The sequence below is a fragment of the Apus apus genome, chromosome 3, assembly GCF_020740795.1.
Source record: "Apus apus isolate bApuApu2 chromosome 3, bApuApu2.pri.cur, whole genome shotgun sequence".
Taxonomy (NCBI): domain Eukaryota; kingdom Metazoa; phylum Chordata; class Aves; order Apodiformes; family Apodidae; genus Apus; species Apus apus.
The window spans coordinates 40821635-40841796 of NC_067284.1; the positions used below are offsets into that span (position 1 = coordinate 40821635).

A 20162-nucleotide genomic window follows, 5' to 3' on the forward strand; every position below is an offset into this window, starting at 1 on the left:
ATTACATGTGAGAATGAAAGAATCCAGTGTGAACTTCAAGTCCAGGTTCTGTTCACAGGGTGTGACAGGCAGGAACAAAATTAAGTGTCTTTTTCATTGCTCACAGAAGACATTTGATATGAAAATAATTTAGAGGTGATAGGCATGGAACCCCACAGTGCCATTTTTAGAATAATCTTTCAGCATAGAGCTGCACTTTAAACTGCTGCCAGATAATCAAAGGATTTGGGAGTATCAGATGATACTATCATACCTTTCTGCCAGAGAGCATCAATTTATGTCACTGAAGAGGAGAAAAACCAAACAAACTAGGAAACAGATGAAAAGATGAATCAATTGCTCTCTTCAACCACTGGCATGATCTAAGGAAGATTCTCAGCATCTGACTTCACAAAATAAAGTACATGGAATCCAGAGCCACCTGTACTGGCAATGTATGGCTCATCAAATGCTTTGAGAGGTGTTCCTGAAAACTCTGTGTCACCTTGGACAATTTCCTGCATGTCTAACCTCCCTCCATAACAGCACTGGGAGACAACTCATTCAGAGATGAAGAAATAATGTTGGGGGAAGATGTCCATTCAGAGGTGCATATGGGTCGCACATGGGTCTTCTGTAGCAGAGGCTGGTGTGAAAAGGGGGAGGCTCTTTCACACAGTTCTTTATGGCTCTAGCAGCTCCTAAGCCAATTCAACAAGAGGAGCCAGCACATGGGTAAATTGAGCAACACAGTGTTTAGAAACATTGTTGAAGGGTAAAGGATGGAAGGATGCAGGGTCTTTCTAGGAGGCCCAGGAGAGTCAGTCAGGCTCTCACACCCATACAGACACACTTTCTCAGGGGCTGGCAGTGGGTGCTGCTCTGCTGCTTTGAGGGAAGCTTATCTAGCTTCACTGGCAGTGAGCCGTGAGATTAGATGAGACAAAGTATTCATGTGGCTCTTCCAAAAACCTTTTCTCTACTGCTTTTCTCTATTGCTAAAGGACAATAGCACTGTATGAAGAAGGATGCTGGTTAAAAATCACAGTGTTTCAGAAGTGAGGAATTGCAGGTGCCTGAAACCTATTTGGAAATACAGGATGTGATTAACTCACTGAGGTACACCAGTAACCTTACATGCTTGTCCTGGAGATAAAAACAAGGTACCTGGTTTCAGCTGGATTTTTACCTTAGCATAAGTTGAGTACACTAGTTCCTTTCAAGTTAAAAAAACACCACCACAAACAAAACATAACAAAAAACACCTTTTCAGATATGCAGGCAAGCCTACAGAAAGGCAACAGAGATATAACACAGAAATCACAAACAAGCCTAAGAACTCCTTCCACAGCAATGAGTGTGACATGGCAGTAAATTAGTCATCTCTAGGTGCCCAAGGATACTATGACAGGAGGTGAGAGCATCATGTATGCCAACAACCAGAGACTTGGTGCCCATTGACACTTTTTCTTTTTTTTTTCTTTTTTTTTTCTTTTTTTAAATAGGCATTTAACATCTAATACAAAACTACTTTTCAACACCTGCTGGGTATAAAAATAACCTGATACCCACAGCTCATTACTATGCTTTTATGAATACATGGCTCAACATGGAGCACCCCTGAACTGCCACTGGGAGTCTGCAAATACTGTAAAATAGGCTGAGCAAATTAAGCACAACACTTAAAGAGACTACTTCTCAAAAAAGAAGTCTCAGGTGCCTTGATTGTTCAAGTCATCTTCTGTCATCAGACTCCTGGTAAAAATGAAAACTCTGAACTCTGCAATGGGATTGGCAGTGCTCAGTGTAAGCCCTCCTTGATGATCAAGGTGGATAACTTGCTAACGCACAGTGCAGACGTCTGCCTTTTCACTCTCCTTGCATATTAGTTTAAACTGATCATTCCCCTGATAACATCCTGCTTACCTTGCCAACTGAGGAGAGATTTCTCTATTATTATCTTATTCAGAAATATGCACTTAAAAGAAGAATGAAGACTGTCAGAAGGAAACGGAGAATGTGGAATCCAAATTTGAAAACTTTTGTAAACACCCTCATTAATCTCATTATTTAAACCAATGTGTTCTCTCCCCCTGTAAACAAAGTGAAATTAAAATACCACTAGACTTGCTTGAGCAGATCTCACATCTTGTGTGTTCTGTCTTCTTGTTGTACATGATGAGCAGCACCAAGCCTGCCTGAGTTCAAGAAGTATTTGGATGATGCTCTCAGGTACATGGTGTGATTCTTGGAGTGCCCTACACAGGGACAGGAGTTGGACTCAGTTATCCTCACGGGTCCCTTCCAACTCAGCATATTCTATGATTCTATGAGAAAGAGTTAACTATGTGTCACCAAGCTGAGTGATGACCCAGAACACCACTGCATCCCTGTAGAGGGCTTTTTTAGTTAGCAGTGGACATGTGAGCCATCCAGCCTTTACTGTAAACACCTGGACCTTCCAAGGCCATTGCTATGGATACCAACTGAAGAAGTGAGCAGTGAAGTAAACAACTTCTGGATGTTCCAAAGAAGGAAATGAGGCAGAGAGTCATGACTGTGCATGTGCGTGCTAGGAACCAATCCCTGCTTAGGTCGTGGCAGGCCTTATGAGAAGTGACCAATGACAAGAGTGGTTTCGGTCGCGTGTACACAGCAAGGGGCTATATAAGAAAGTCTGGCACTCAGAATAAATTTGTCAGCCACCTAATCAAATTGATTCCTGTGTGTCTGCCCATGATGATCCTCCCCACATCCCAGCACTTCAAACTAGCCTCTGAAATCCAGATCTTGTATTGAGTCCAGATATGAGATGTTGCTGGTTTGGGATCCATTGTCTCCTTTTTGGATGGCATGAAGTAGAAAGTTATGGATGATAACATGAGGGCAAATATGAAAAGCAAGCTAATATCAAATAGATCAAATGAAAGTTTCTAGGACAGTTCTTCTGACAATGGAAAATCTCCCAAAGTGAAGAGGTAGAAGCCCTTTTATTTGAGCCAATTAATCTGCACAAGACTGATGTTCAAGACATATAATTTTGCATTGACAGCACAATGGTCTACATGACCCAGAGTTTTTCGTTTGCCAGTGCACCAGTATTTCCTTCTTCTGACTAGTAAAAATGTCCTGAAATTTCAGATTGACACTGCTGTATCTATGGAGAAAGGGGCTTTGTAACCTGAACAGATGAGATTCTCCTAGAGAGGATTTGTACCTTGGGTTCACATCAGTTTGCCACAGCTTCCCTTTCACTGTGGAATGAGCAAGGCCAAAGCGTCACTCCCTTTGGCACATCCTTCATCAACTTCAAGGAAGGGGAGGGACAAACACCTCCAGTGCCTCTGTGCAGATGGTTCTGAGCTCCACCTCAGGTTGCTGGAATTGACATGGTTCTCCAAATATCCACATGATATTACACAAAATAACCCAAATCTGCAGCAAAATACCAAAGGTGAATTTCAAGTTTCCTGCCCCACTTCCTCATCATAAATACTAAAACTTCCTGCTTGGCCCTGTGATCCCTCAGAGGTAGAAATACAAATGTCTTCCAGTGTTTTAACAGTATCGCTTTATGAGAGAGAAACTATCTTTATCTCTTGCTTAACATGAGTGGGTATTGGGCAGTACGAACAGTTCTTACACAAGATCATTCAGAAAAATTGTTAGATTAATTTTGGAATTAAATATCCTATGAAAACAGCCAATAGTGGGCACAGAACAAAATAGAATCAAATAGAATGCCATGCTACTTATATGGCATATGACCCTGAAACGTAGACAACCAGACAACCAAACAGTAACAGCTATATGGTTAAAGACAGGTAGTTTGCATTTCAAATACTACCATCCAAGACAGAAAACAGCTTGGGCTCCTCCTGTTTTTCTATTGAAGGTATCATGATATCTTTAACTTCTATCCAGTTTCAAGTCATAAACAGATAAAGTGATTCATCTTGCTGTCTTACCCAAAGGAAAACATTTCCCAACAAATCACAGAGCCAAAGATGAAAACCCTGAGGCTACTTCTGTATCTAGAGTAGTAAAGAAAACATGCCAGGGTTTGTTTTCTGGCTCTCAGATCAGCTGGTACAATGTGGCCATGTCTCTTCTACCAAGTTCTCTCAGCTTCCAAAACAGGGTCAATCCAAACTGTCATAGCAAGTATGGTCCCCAGCATGTGCTAAGCCCCATGCTGTACCTGGAAACTGTTTGAGAAAGTGCTAGTTATTCTTGGTGAAAAGAGCACCAGGGACTATTCCAGTAAGCACCTGGGAACCTTGTGGTGTTGTTTAATTCAGCAGCCTGGGCGCAGCCTAAGTCTCAGTTGTTAGAGATAGATTTAAATCTGTAGAATTAACAGCAAGGCAAGGAGTTAGATCTGGGACTTTTATATATGTGAGTATCTTTAAAATGAGTGTCTGACTCATTGTGAAAAGGAGACTCACTATGAAAGTCACAGAAGGATTAAAAATCCTGACGTTTGAGAGGTGTTCAGATCTCAGTTATCTGGGTCTGAGATTACGGTTAAAGTATACCTCAAACTGAAACAGTGCTGACATCAGTCTTGAGTAATGAGTATAAACTACTTTGCCCTGTAACCACAACTGTAAATATTAATGCCAAGACATTATTTTTACAGTGTTGCTTTGGTACAGTGAACCAATACAGAGTTTATTGTGCCTGGACAACTGCCTCTGAAAAATCTTAAAAGAAGTGTGAAGTTGACCTTAAATAGCCCCTTGCTCATGAGCGATAACACCAGCAAGTCCCTGTATCCTGGTCTGCAAGATTACAGATGCACGTAACACAAATACAGAGTTATTGCACATTGTTTCTGATTAGGTAGTCCAGTCTACATCCAAACATTTAATCAAATGCTGATCAAAAGACCAAAGGGAAATAGAGATTAATAGTGCTTCCTGAAAGGAAGACCAGCTTTCTTTCCTTTTTTTCTCTTGTGATCCGCACTGTTTCAAAAAACAGTAGGAATTCCAGAAGACTCTTGCCAGTGACAAGAGATGATTCTGTCTGTGCTCCTGAGCTTCAAAAAGAACCCACTCTTAAAGGTAAAAATCTACAGCCATTAGAAATCTTAGAAAATTCACTGTGTTCTTAAAGTTAAACCTACTCAATGGGCAAAGCACTTTACTTGGCTACTCAAGACAAAAGCTGCTGACATGGAATAAGTAACCAGGAGCAAAGTGAAGAGTGGAGCAAGGCAGCTGCTAAGCACAGTCCAGGTCAGGGTGCCAGATTGTTTTTGTCTCTCCCAAGCCCTGTGGCTCCCCTTAATTCCAAGAACACAGCTACAGCTCATACTGCTCCCACAGCTGTTGCAGTCACGAGCATCGTCCCTGCAGCTCCTGCTTCTGCAAAAGATTATGCATGAGCAAAGGGCTGCAAGGCCATCCGTTTCTCCTTTGGGAAAAATGCAATCTCACCTCTCCTTAATGCAATAGCATTTGCATAATCTTTTAGAGAGGACTATCAATATGGGGAGGAACAAGTACCCTGCTCAAGCCAATATTATGCAATGTGAAAGTAGTGTCCATGTGATAAAAAACCCAGAGGCAGAATACTGGCTGAAGGACAGATCAAGGTCTCAAGAGCACAGTAGCTGGAAAGCTTAGGAGAAGTTTCATAAAAGTTCTTCTCATTCACTGGGATATATTAATTAAAGACACATTGCCTGCCTTGTTTTTCGTCTCTGCCTATTTGCACTATGAATCTAAGGTCTGAAATGTAAATGCCTGCTTGACATGTCTGTTTTGAGCAATTTCACCTCAATAGACTTCCTTTGACTTTGATTGTTTATCAAAGATATGACCCTTGAACTTTATTTCTTTACTAATCTTATCTTTTGGAGAACTCCAGGAAGCTGACATATGGAACAGTGTCACCAGAGTGACTGAACAAGGCAAACTTAATAATACAGTCTGTGTTTTTACATATTTACATAGAGGGATGAAGCAAATGCAGGAGACTAATCTATGTTTGATCTTAAAGGACAGGAGAACATGCTCTCCTGATTCTGCCAGATGAAGCCCTTCTGCTTTCTCTACCAGCACCCTTATTGCAAAATCCTAAAAGTGATATAATAAACATTACCTGAAAGATAAATGAACAATTTGTTTTCAGGCAATAGCTGTATCCTGTACTAAATATAAATTTGGTAACAAAAGGATGAGAAGTTATTTACTCAAATGAAAGTTACTGACAGGTTAAAGTAAATATCGTCAAGCTTCTTTTTCTTTATTTTGAAATATTTCTGCCTCTAAATACAACTTCTGCTTCATAAACATTGAAGTAATCTTGTTTCTGCTCCTGATCACAGCTGATATAAGCAGCAGAAAGAGTAACTAACTGTTAGGACTGGTAGTACAGAGAAATAAGGCAATGTTACGTTTCTTTCCTGTCCCTGTTCCTATAGACCTAACTTCTGCTTCCTTCCCACTTACTGAAGGTTAAAATAAGAAAAGTTAACACCCCTCACCAAAAATAAAGTGTCAGGAAAACAGTGGAAGCTCTCTGTATTTTTAAGAAATCCATATTAAGAAGTCAAGGAGGGCAAGGAGGTACTTTCCTCCAAGGCGAAACTTAAATGTCAGTGTAGATTATCAGTTAAAACTGCGTTATTTTGTGTTCATTTGTGTGCCAAAAAAATCCAAGCACAAGCTTAATTATAGTAACAAAAACATGGATAGCAAATAGGCTACTGGTGTTATTTTCTTCAGGGAACTGGTATAAGCAGCATAAGTAATCTCCTTTTGCTGATAAATCTGCACCTACATTCAATGATTTTGTCCATGTAGTTATAACACCAAACCTTTCCCAGGGTTGAGCAAGACCTAATTTGGAAATAAGAGGACAGAGAAATCTTTATTTATTTGCCAAAGAATAAGTGGAGAAAATATTTACGCTGATCCCTGCTTTTAAGAGATGTTCAGCCCTTACACCACGTATACAAGTTATATCTGCAATCATTATTTACATATGTTAACACACAGCCTCTGCCTTTTCCCCTGTAGCCATATTATCTAAATTCAAAGATAGTCTGGTAATCTGGCAGACAGCAAGGGCCAGGTTGCACAGTTCAGTGTTTTATGTGCTATGCTGTAGGCTTATACTGAAAAAGAATCTGGTAAGTTTATACGTGCCCCTAAATTGCAACACACAAAAGCAAGGCTAAAACTTATTAACTGGTCAGGCAATGCCAAGGCAACAGAGCTGGCCATGTCAGCGTCCATCTACTCTGCATTTGACGCTATAGGTACAAAGGACTCCTGTGAAACACTGTCTATGTCACAAAATAACAGACAGGAAACCCTTATGCCTCATGTTCACCTAGTCCTCTAGTGACTGACATTTCCTGAACCAGGCAACATGGAGGGACTTGGCACCGTAACTAAATCATAACTGTGCCCTTATTTTTCTAAATTTTGTCATCCCCTATGCTCTCACTGAGAAGTATTCTCAAAAATAGAAATAAAGGACTTGTGTAATCACTACCTGGTTATTTCCAAATAAGCACATAATGACTGTGCAAATCATTACCATGCATTGGTTTTTAGCATTTCTTTCCTGCAGACTTTCCCCATATGCACTAATATATCCTAATTGCTAGTTGTAACAGCGCTTCCATTGTCTGCCTCCTCAGTTCTTCTCCATTTTTCTAAGCATGTGAGAAAGTGTCTCCCAGCCCCAAAATTCACAATCTACTTCCTGGTAAATCTTCCCTAATTTCATGAGATCAATACAGTGTAAAAGTGAACTAGAAACAGAGAGCATGCAAAATGCCAAGCTTAAATCTTCAAACAAAATTTAAAAAGAGCTTTGGGTCTGGGTTCTGTTTTTCAGCTTGTAATTTCCATTTGATTTGCAGTATTTTCTGGTGTTGGAAAAATATCCAAGATCAGAGCCAAAATAAAGCAAGAGTTGGTCCTATCGGCATGCTCAGCGCTTTTGGAAACAGGAAGTCCCAAAAATGTGGATTTGCAGTTTAGGTGGTAGGAAAACATTCATATTCTTTAAGTGTTTTCCCAAACTGAACTTTCAATGCTTTTAACATGTAAGCTTTACCAAAATAGGCACCTTCGTGTTTAACCGGAACCCTAATGAACTCATGTACAGATTTTTTCAACATTACACAGTATTTTGATATTCACACTGCTTTTGCCATTAGAGACACACAGTCCTCCTACTCTTCCATAGCAGAGATTAATGTAAGTGTAAACTTAAAAGCCCAGGTTTACCAATCAAACACACATCCTGTACAATAAAGAGCTGGTCTTCAATCCCACAAATTTTAAACACCTAAGAAAACCATTTTCCTTGAATTATACAGAAGAAATGAGGTACTTAAAAGCTTCCTCCTGTATGTTTTCAGAACCAGGTTGTTAGCTAATGTGGCACTAACGTGTGCTTCTTATAGACTGTGCAGACAAGGAGATGGCAATTCGTCACTGACTTTTGCAGTGACAGAATATCACTCATACTATTTCATTTGCAGTAATATCTTCTGTCATAATGTGTTCTCCTCAGGAAGGCTTGTTTTGAATCTCCCATTAGTTTTAAACTAAAGCTCATATGTTTTAAACAAAAGAACATCATCTACTGTGCTTCATGCCCTTCCTTGGCACATCCTTGCCTGTGGTGGGACATGAAGGAGTCCAACACTTTCCCTCCTAGATGCAGCTGAGCCTGACGTGCCCGTGCAAACTTGTCCCTCCTGAGAGGGAACAAGCAGGTGCCAACACAAATTCATCCCAGTGCTTGGCCACTGCTGAAGTCAGGATGAGACAGCCAGAGCTCTAGCTGGACACAGAGCAACTGCTTTTACCTACATACCTCAGATGGGCCAGGAACTGCTCACAGAGAAGTGGAGGGTTTGGTGACACTGATGTCTTAAGCCACTGCAATTTGGTCTGCCGTGTCCAATCTGTCACAGCACTGAGCGTTCTCTTTGACAGATCATCACTGTTCTGGAGAGTAAAACAAAAGTCAGCCACACAAACCAAGCAATGAGACTTAAACTTTTCAAATCTATATGAATCACAGCACAGCATCTATCAAGTATTATTTATGCCACAGGGAAGAACTAAAAATCATACTGCTCAGATTTCTCAGTCACTGCTGTCCTACTTCCTTCTATCTATTTCCCTGTCCTAATACTTCAGTTTTGTAATTATAAAGTCTTGCCTCATTAACCACATCCCACCTATCAAATCATTTTACCTTCCTCGTACAGTATTTCATCATCTTAATTCTATTGTCCTGGGTTATATTGATTACCATCTTTTATCAGATTTGATGGGTTTTATCCCAGTTGCCTGCCTTTCCTTTCTCTTATGTCACACTATTTATATACTGTGCATGTACTTGCATTGTCCTCTGTAGACTATCTTGCATACACAGAATATTTAAATGAGAAAAAATTAAAGAACAAGTAGAGTTTACACGAAGTTACTCTACAGATTCAGTTATTTTTGCTGAGCTAACTGAACATATGTTAATAGTTTACAGCATCAACACAATTCCATACGAAACACAATGGACAACTTGTTCCTTGCCCTGGGAAGTTTTCTTTTAAATTATTAATCAACAAATGGAGGTAGGATATACTAGGGATATGTTATAATGACATATAATTTACAAATTGCACTTCAATCAGGTGGTTTCTTAGGAGCCTCTTACCCAGCTATGCCACTCATCTTTCATTCTTCAGCTTTTTTTTAATATTTTTTTTATAATTAGTAAGAGAATTATTCTTTCTGGAAACACCTAAAATGTTTCCATATCACAATGAAATCGCCTGTTTTTAAATTATTATCTAAACTAAGTTATTGATATTGTGGTGCAGACTACCTCATCATAAAGAAGCAGTAGATAAACTCTTCTTCAGGCTGTTGGAAGAAGTCTCACATGCACAGACCCTTGTCCTCATGGGGGACTTGAACCACCCCAACATCAAGCAATCCAAGAGGCTTCTAGAGTGCATCTGTGATAAACTCTTGACACAGAAGAGGGGTTTTGGTGGACCCTGTGCATCAGTACATGCTGGGGACTAATTAGCTGGAAAGTAGCTTTGCAGGGAAGGACCCTGGGATCCTTGTGGACAACAAGCTGAACGTGAGCTAATAAAGTGCCCTTGCAGCAAAGAAGGCCAATGTCCTCGCAGGTTTCATGAAAAGCAGCAGCAGCAGCTCAAGGGAGCGGATCCTAACCATCTACTCAGCACTGGTGAGACACATCTTGAGCGGCCCATCTATCAAATCCATGTCTTTCTAATTTAGAGACCAGGATGTTGTGTGGGACAGTGTCAAACACTTTGCACAAGTCCAGCTAGATGATGTCAGTTTTTTCCCCCTGTTCACCAATGCTGTGACCCCATCATAAAAGGCCACCAAATTAATCAGGCATAATTTGCCTTTGGTGAAGCCAAGGACATGGACATAGTGGAGCAAGTCCAGTGAAGGGCTACAAAGATGACTAAACAACTGGACCATCTGTCATACAAGGAGAGACTGAGAAAGCTGGGACTGTTTAGCTTGGAGAAGAGAAGGCTTAGGTGGATCTTGAAATGAGGTATATAAATACCTGATGGAGAGGAGTAAAGAAACAGAATCAGACTCTTCTCAGCAGTGCTCAGTAAAAGTACATGAGGCAATAGGCACACACTGAAATACAAGAAAGCCTATTTAAAAATAAGAAAAAACTTTTAAATTGTAATAGTGGTTGAATGCTGGAACAGATTACCCAGAAAGGTTGTAGGTTCACCATCCTTGGAAATATTCAAAACCTGACTGGACACAACCCTGAGCTCTAGGTGATCCTGCCCTGAGCAGCAATTTTGGATTAAGCAATCTCCAGAGCTCAGCCTTTTTCTGTTTCTGTGAATGATCTTTCTTTGAATGTTCAATGAGTATGACCCAATCACCCAGCCTTAGGCACCAAATTTGCACTTCCTTCAGTGCTCCAGATGTAAAGGTCAAAGTTCCTTGTTTAATCAATGGAAAGAGGCTAATGTCTCCAGTGGCAAATTTTATCTGGCTAAGCATGAAGGCCATCTAAGTTAAAGAACAAGGTTGGTAGCCAAATTATGTAGACTGGAATTTATCCATTGATTTTTCAGCTGACTGAAGGCTACAACTCCAAATAACCTACTGAACAAGGGAATTTGACCAAAGTTCATGTGTTGCATTTATCTGAGAGTTATTCAAATAACTGGAGCTAGTACAAAGGTCTTATCCATGGCTGAGTTTATTATATCTTACTGCCATTCAGCTGATGCACCTTTAAGTAAATTGTGCATGTATCTGAGTCAGTTCTGAGTATGGGATTACACAATGCAGATGAACCCATTTAATATTTGCTGTCATCAAAAAGGCAGCCTACTCCCCATGCAAACACACATTCCTGCCCACATCATCTTTCCTGCCCCCACCACGCTATCTCTAAAGCACATCTCAACAAGCAGCAACCAGCTCACTAACACTGAATAAAAAGATGCTGGTTTGTTGTGTTTTTTTCACTAGATTGATTTTCTACTAGTTGAGCAAGTTTGCATTGGTTTGGAGCAAGATCAGAGGAAGCACAGAGCCAGCTCAACAGAAGCCAGGATTGCAAGGTGAGGAACTGTAGGTAAAAGGGAAGAAAATGGGACAGACAGTGAGGGGGTCAAGCTGTCCTGGAGCCATCACTGAATGTCCAGACTGTCTCAAGCCCCGTCACAGAGCTTCACCCTCAGCAACCACCTGCCTCTGGTATAAACAGGTGACAAAAATGAGATTCTGAGTCACAGATGAAGGAGAATATGGCATTGGAAAAACGAAACCACAATGTGAGTTTTCTTCTTTAAACACACAGACAGTACAGCACAATGTACACATGTATTCACAGTGGGGACACAGGAGAGCAGATGAACAAATTTAACATCACTAACAGAACAAGGCAGAGCCCCATGTCATGCTGACAGAAGGAAAAAGACTGAGAAGGACCAAAGAGGAAAATTTTTTTATCTAAACAGGCTGGCTTGATATACTACAGGATAGAGTCAGAGTAGGGGAAAAAGTTGTTCTAACAGCTGGTGCTTCATTTCAGACTTGCTCACATTTCTGCCAATATTGTTAAGCTTTAGACAAAGTCCCATGTAATTAAAAAAAAAAATATTTGAGAGACGAACGCAACTAGTAGCTCTGATCTGTATCTTCCAAGTGCTCCTGCAACAAAATTTTTTTCCTTCTCAGTGGTATCACAGCAAAAACATAAATTTTTAAAGCTAAAAATGTGAAATGCTAAGTAATTATTTAAAAAAAAAACCAAACAAAAACCAGAAAAGATGTCTGTACATTTAATTATACATATAAATTTTTCTAATCCAAATCTGAGAGTTTAATCACTCAGGTTTAAGAGATAGAAATGCAAAATCTAATAGGTCATTTTTATTCCATTGCCCTGCATAACCAGAACAGCATATTTTTTTAGTGTTTTGTTTATTCTCATTTAAAACATGGCCTGGGAAGAAGCTGACAGCTCTCTCCATTTTTCTCCTGATAATCAATTATTGTCCTAAATGTAAGTTGCTCTTCAGATACTTATTTGTTCACTGTGATGAAACACACAGTTGTTACTGCTGGGTTTTATTTTTAAAAGAGCAATCTGTTATTAAAGTTTTCTTTCTTGTACAAAAATAATTGTCTTCCAATTATATGTTACGTAAAACTTTTTGAAAACCAGGGTTTTGAAAGTTATTAAGAATGAAGTTTTAATTTGTAACAATGAAAGCAGCTTTTCCATTCAGCAAGAATGTCACGAAAAAAAACAATAACATCTTGATGGGATATATTTTCTTGGATTTGTACATAAAGAAAAGCAATGAGAATATACGAAGACTCTGTGTCTGTTTTGTTCAACCATTTGAGTGCTCCTGGCATGGCTGTGTCTCATGCCAGCAGTGTTCTCCTAGGCAATACACAGGCACAGTCTGGAGAAGGGTACATGCTTGGGACTAGTCCACAGAGGTGCTTTGAACACAACCACCCCATGTTGGGGCATAAGTGAGGTTAGACAAGGTAAGAGGAGTGACACTGTGAGGGACAGAGAACCGTCCTTGGCCTATGTCATTAAATACTTTAAAAGTTGCCATAGTGTCCCTGAAAAGCATTTTTAAAAACTACCATCCTGCTCAGTGATAACTGTTTGAAACCTACATAAAAGAAATAACTTCACTGTAGTCCTTCTTGCAGATTAGTCAGTAACTGTGCTCTGTGACAAAGAGTGCAGACATACCACATAAAGACAATCTCCAGCCAAAAATTATGGGGTTTGGTCTCTATCTTCCTCTTGTTATAATTTTTTTTTTTTTTAGGAATTAGTCTAGCATCTGTTGGGGACAGGAGGTTCCAGCAAAAGTTAACTTTGCTGAATTTATGATTAGCAAACAAGAGAACAATCAAGGCAAAGACAGATAAGATAACTGCAAGTAAGAGAACACCAGATAACCATAATTATATTCGTTTGCTTGATTAGATTGCAAATAGGTGTTTTCTCTCAGCCAGGAATTCTGCACAGTGAGTGAATCAATGAAAATAAATAAACAATGATATGGTAGAAAGGCATTATCTGCAGCAGGAGCATGAGAGAAGTGCTGATATTAACAGTGCTAATAAAACTTTTAGTATCTCTCCTGCCTATTTAACTATTAGTAATTATGTGCTGCTAAACAAAAGAATCTCAAGAGTTTAAAAACATACTCATGCTTTTTAGGATCCTTCGGCAATCTATATATACATTTTTTTGTATTTATAAACCTAGATACTTCCATTTTAGCCTCAGAGGGCCACTGAGACCTATGAGCTCAATGCAGTTCTCACCAGAGTAGCATTTTTCTTAAAGCCTTGGTCACATTATTTCGTGGAAATCTCACCTTGCATTAGAACCATAGGATAGTTTGGGTTGGAAGGGACTTTAAAAGGCTATCTAGTCCAACCCCCCTGCAGTGATCAGGTACATCTTCAACTAGATCTGGTTGCTCAGAGCTCCATCCAACCTAAATGAATGTTTCCAGGGATGGGGCATCTACAACCTCTCTGGGAGACCTGTTCCAGAGTTTCACCACTCTCACTGTAAAAACTTTTCCCATTATATCTAATCGGAATCTACCTTATTTTATTTTAAAACCATTACTCCTCATTCTATCGTAACAGGCCCTACTAAGAAGTCTGTCCTCATCTTTCTTATAAGCCCCCTTTAAGTATTGAAAATCTGTAATAAGGTCCTCCTGGAGCCTTCTCTTCTCCAGGCTGAACAACCCCAACTCTCTCAGCCTTTCCTCATAGGAGAGTTCTCCAGCCCACTGATAATTTTTGTGGCCTTCCTCTGGACTTGCTCCAACAGCTCCATGTCTTTCCTGTAGTGAGGGCTCCAAAGCTGTATGCAATGCTCCAGAGCAGAGGCACAGGTATCACCTCCCTCTGCTTCGTTTCACGTAGCCCAAGATACAACTAGGATAAAGGCTCTAGGATTCACATTTGTAAATAAATCACACAAAATAATCAGGGAAGGACTCATAATTCAAGGAATAGGTCTATTAATAATGAAAATATAAGGAGTAAGTTTTGATGTCCATACAGCAACACAAGAAATGTAGTTAATAAGCAGGAGAAAGCAGTCTTAAAGTGATTGCACTTCTGATTTAATTTCTGCAAAAGACTTAGTGAACTAGTTCACTTGGCTAGAACCTAAGGAGGGGCAAGTATAGCTTCTACAGAAGAAGTGAGCAGGGAAAAAGCAGTAAATATCACCTTGCATTTGGAATGCAAGTTGGGTGACAGTATATACAAAATAACTGCAAGAAAATTGTCCAGCTAATTAAGGACAGATTTGAAGAAGGCAAATTTTAAGAAATCCTGCAACTGATAGCTGAGATCAAATAAATCTAAAGTTCCTTAAAGAAAAGGAAAATATCTCAGTGCAGAAACCAGAAAAAAAAAAAAAAAAAAAAAAATTATAGGGTAGGTAGGTAAATTATCAGTCCTTCAGTGATCTTAAAATCAAGTATCTTGGAAAGTGTAAATTAGGCAGAACTAATACAGATGAGTTCTCAAGAAGAGCATACACAGATAAAAGAAAACAAAGTGCAAAGATCAAGGTCTAAGATGTGGTATCACTAGCAAGGGAAACCAAGCATACTGAAACAGAAGCCCAGGGAAGGGTTTCCTGCTCTAAGTAGGCAGTGCCAGTCCAGTGTTACCAAGAAAGAAAGAAAAAAAGCCACTCTTATGCCAAGTAGTTAGTATAAATGGCTCCAGTGAGAAAGAAGTAAGAACTCAGATGCAGCAAGGGAAGAACAGACTAGAAAATGTTCTTATAAATTAGCTGTTTTCACATCAGTTGGGCCTAATGAATTTCACACGTGTGTGAAAAAGAAGTATCTCAACAACCTCAGAAGCATTAGCCATTGTCACTGAGAGCTCATGGAGGATGGAGAAAAAATGCAGGAAATAAGGCAAAAGAAATGTTGACATTCTTCTTTCTTAGGAAAAAAAAAAAAAAAAAACAAACCACCACAACAGTGAAGGGAATAATAGGTGTGTCAACCCCTAGAAAATAACAATGAGATAAACAGCAGTCAAGAACAAATCTATTCAAGATAATCTCCTCTCTTCCTGCAACAGAGCAAGGGTTCTCACAGGCAGGGGAGAAGCACCACCTTTGAAATACTCTGATTTCAGTGTGGCTTTTAACACTTTCTCACATGACTCTCACAAGCAAGCATGGATTAGAAGAGGTGCATCTAATGGATTCTCTAGGGGTCTGCTTTGGGTTTTATGCTTACACAACTTATTGTTTGCACCAATGGTTTGGATGAAGGAATACATTCTATAGGTGCCTCAGGAAGGGCAGCAAACACACCAGAGGGCAGGATTAAAATTCTAAAGCCTCTTACCAATTATGAAAAATGGTCAGGAATAAAAAAAGAGATGCACTGCAGTCAGGACAAACAAATAAAGGTCTGTGGTTAAGTGGGAATAATCCACTACATAAATACAGAGTGTACAATAACCACTTCAGCAGTCACCATGGAGAAAAGAATTTGGCTTTATGAATTACCACCTGAACTTGAGTCAACAGTGTCACAAAGTTACAAAAAAAGGCAAATAGAATGTATAAACTAAAGCAAATAATCTCTACAAGCATGAATACCAGCTATCAGCACAGACAAATGCTTCTGTTAAGCCACCGTAGTACAGTAGAGCACAAGTTGAGCATAGGGGAGGACCTTGTCGTATCTTACAATTGGAGGATTTAAGCACCTGTTGGGAAACGTACAGCTATGGTTAATCCTGCCTTTGGGCAGGTGATGAGATTCCATGGCATTTCAAGGTCCTCCCAGCCTTACCACTTACAAGTTCTGTCATCAGTAAAACTCTCCAGAACAGCTTGACATTGCAGCTGCAGCACTTCTTTCATCAGTACTTTCTTGGCCACTAGGAAGGTGGTGGTGAGGGCTGAGAGCTGTCTTCTAAGTGGTACACACCATGAAATCACTTGTAGGCTGTGTGGACAAACTTGACTTCCATCCCCAAAAGAAATTACAAAAATAAATTCAAGTTTCAATTCAACAATAGTGGCAGGATGAGTTGGGTGGATAAGAGCTTTTAGAGACTCTGGAGGAAAGAGGTCATTAGGGTTGTGGGAAGTCCCGGGGTGCTGCAGGTGAAAGCTTTTCTCTTTCTCTGTCTGATTCTCCCATCTCCCACCTCAACCAAGCAGTTCCCCTCTTTCTTTCCCTGGAGGAAACGAACCCCCTCATGACCTATATTTCAAACACCTTCTGAAATCCAGTCATGCTCAAATGATTCTCTATCTTCCTCCTCCCCCAGGAGCTTCACCCCCCCTACTCCCACTATGCAGCCTTTCTATCTCCACCCCCAACTTTTCAAATGGGTCCCCCTTGCACCTCTCCATAGGGGCTGGGCAGAGGCTGGCATGGCTCCTGTTGGAAGCAGGAGGCAGGGAGGGGAGTGGAGCACCAGAACAATCTGTGCTGCTCACAGCAGTCTTTCCCTTGCACAATCCCAGCACCAGCAATGATGGCAGCAGCAGAGGTCTTTTCAGGTGAGGAAAAAATTAGGAAAGAAGTTGCCACCTTCAGCACTCTGCTCCTGCAGGCAGCTGCCTACATTGTAATTAAAGAAAACCCACTCTGGCTTGTCCGTGGGGGTGAGGCACAGTCGTGCCTGCTGCTTAAATCATCAGCTTTGCATCCTTCCCTGTGTTCTCAGGGAGCAGCTCAACCCTCTCATCCTGAAACCTCTTGGTTCAGGTTTGTGGTTTTTTAATCAGAAAAGAGTTTCAGTCTGTAGCAAAGCCTGTGTAATGGACTACCTGATGCCACAGACATCTTCATCACACAAAGCAAAACAAAAAGAAAGCATTTGAACAAAATCATCAAGAAGAATACTGTGCTTCTTTGAAATAGTTAGGAAAGAAAATCCCAAGGAAAATAAGTTCAAACTTCCCAAACTCCTATTCAGTGAAATTACATAAATATTACCTGAAGCAACAGGTAGTGGAACAGAGCTGTTACAGTTAAAATAAACAGCTTACATGCATTTTCTATATATAGAAATTAGAATTCTTTCCATCATTGCATTCTTCAGTCTTACACACTAATTTAGCTACAATGCAGCAGAGCTGAAGCTGCAGTAATAGAATATCGATTGAACAATGCTCAGAGACAAAGAACTCATGTTGCTGAACTTTATACACACGCATGTTGTTGCAGCAAGAAGTTCACATCAATATTCCTTGCCAAATATATCCAACCACCACTGTGCCTGATGGTGATTAAATTATAAAAATATAGAATTTTTGGTGGGACACAGTCAATTTTGCATTAAACTAAAATGTCAGTAATTAAAATGACCTTGAGAAAAGAAAAAGATTAAACGTTTGAACCCCAGAAAGTGTTATGTTAATTTAGTTCTATTTCTTTGGTAGTTTATTAACATATAGGAATATAATTCAGAGTTGCCAGGAACTTCTGAAGAAATGAGTAACATCCCTGTAGTGCAGATTTCACATCCTAATTTAAAATAGCTTGTATTTTTGAAGGTCTTCATTGGTTTGAATGCCACCATTAAATGAGGGATAATGAACCAGTGGTAACTATGCATGCATTAGTCCTCAGAACAGCTTCCCAATACACTTCTTCAAAATAAATCAATCTTAATGCACAAGAAATTTGAGAGTAATGCTGGCTGCTCTCCTCACACTCCTTGCTCCTGCCTCTCCTACAGTCCACACATCCCACTCCACAGCTGGGGGAGCACATCCAGCATCCTGCACTGCTCTGTTTCACCGCTGAGCCTAATAATCCTACAAAAGATCATCTCTTAACTCATATGTGGGATTCCCTGACAGTGCCATGAATATCATGGCAACATTACACATATTTTAAGGCAATTTCTATGTAACAGTAATTATGCCCAAAAAAAAGTATGCACAGTCAAGTTTTTCTCTGAGTTTTAGTTTATTGCTGTTGGTGGAGAGAAGAGCAGGCATTTAATCAGCTAGCACTGACAACTCCTAGACAAAATACTGGACTGATGCTCTGATCCCCTAAGGCAATTTCCATATTTCTGTTTTCTCATTTGAAAGAGAATAACATTAATCTCTTTTGCTCACTGAGCAATATCCTACCAATGATGTATTATGAACCTACAATTCCATTGAGCATACTGTGGGATGGTAAGTTCCTTTAAAAAGTCTTCACACTGTTAAAATCACTGGAAATAACTTCAACTCACTCAGAATACTTGCAGTAATTTTTTAACTGTGGAAAACACAGAACTTCAAAAGCAAACAACTTTCATATTCCCACATTTTTTACCCCAGCTGTATTTCAGTACACCATGGAATAGTGTCTACTGATAAAATAATAGCATTGAAATAGAGCAAGATCCTGTCCCCATTCATTTGCTTCTCCTCTCCCATTATGCTTTTAATGCTCTTTCATCATGCAGAGACCAATGTTGAATTCTAGGTCATGTGTATTGCTCCCCCCCAATACCATTTCTCACTACAATATACAGCAGGGGAGCAGAAAATATTACAGCCTATGTGCTTGTAGTCTCTGTGTTCCCATTAACTGTTAACTACAAAATTTGACTTCTGATTAATTTCAGTTCTTTAGGGGAGGAGAGCTCAGCACCATTAGTTATTCAACTTTAACCTTCCACCAACAAAAACTATTTCCTTTAAATGCTTATAGTTATTTAGAATCTAAACATGTCTTAATCTTACCTATGAAGGAAAAACATAGTATCTGGCTTTTTGATTCATATTAATTATGGCCCACTATGTAATTACCTTAAAAATGTTTACAGAAGATACTGCTTGCAACCAGCTTTGTATCCATTTGTATTTTCCCTTCAAGGCATTAGTTTCATATACTATAAAACACAAGAAAGATGCCTTTATTACCACAGTTCATTAGAATGTGCTAAACAGTACCAAATGAAGAAGCTTTTTTCACAGACAATTATTGTTATTACCTAGTGCAATTTACATTTTGCTGAATAGAAAAAAAAAAGTTATCTTTTAAAATTAAATTATTGCAAAAAAAAAACAACTTTGATTCTAAACCACAGTGCAGAAAAAGCCTGAAGGCTCTTTAAATTTACTACTTTGTATTTGAAATCCATTAACCTGCACCAGGACCAGTTTAACTAATCTTAAACATTTTTGCAAGAAGTGTATCAGCCTTATCTACCATCTGAGACACCTGGATACAAAAAACAGAAGGATTTCTGCTGGAGGAGCTAATTTCCAAAAAGTAATCTTCCCGCAACTGGAAGTAATTTTTTTGTTATGGACAAAGGATACAAATAGAGTTTTAACTTTGCACCCCACATTTTAATAGCTGTTCAGACTCAAAAGACAAATGGAAAAACTCTCTCCTAAATTGTTGTTGAGCTACTCCCAAGAGAAGAAAAAGCTGTTAAAGGGCCTATACAGTGTAGTCCTTTTAGGATTTTGGCTAGCGGAAGAGGAAGTCCTGCTGCAACATAGAGAGCTTAGGAGGTTTCCCATGGGATAATATTCTTAAACCCATGGAGCCTGATTCCCCACCACTTGGCTAAGTGAAGGGCTGCCTCCTTTCACCACTCTGACTG

The 20162-nt window shown here is 39.6% G+C and overlaps 1 long non-coding RNA gene across 8 annotated transcripts in view; it reads right to left on the minus strand.

Moving 5' to 3' along the window:
• LOC127382431 (uncharacterized) overlaps positions 1-20162 on the minus strand; it is a 177584-nt gene that overhangs the window by 149075 nt on the left and 8347 nt on the right. For all 8 annotated transcript variants that reach the window (XR_007888953.1, XR_007888956.1, XR_007888954.1 and 5 more), the window contains exon 2: positions 8830-8963. This is a non-coding gene — a long non-coding RNA (uncharacterized LOC127382431). The remainder of the gene's footprint in view (positions 1-8829; positions 8964-20162) is intronic.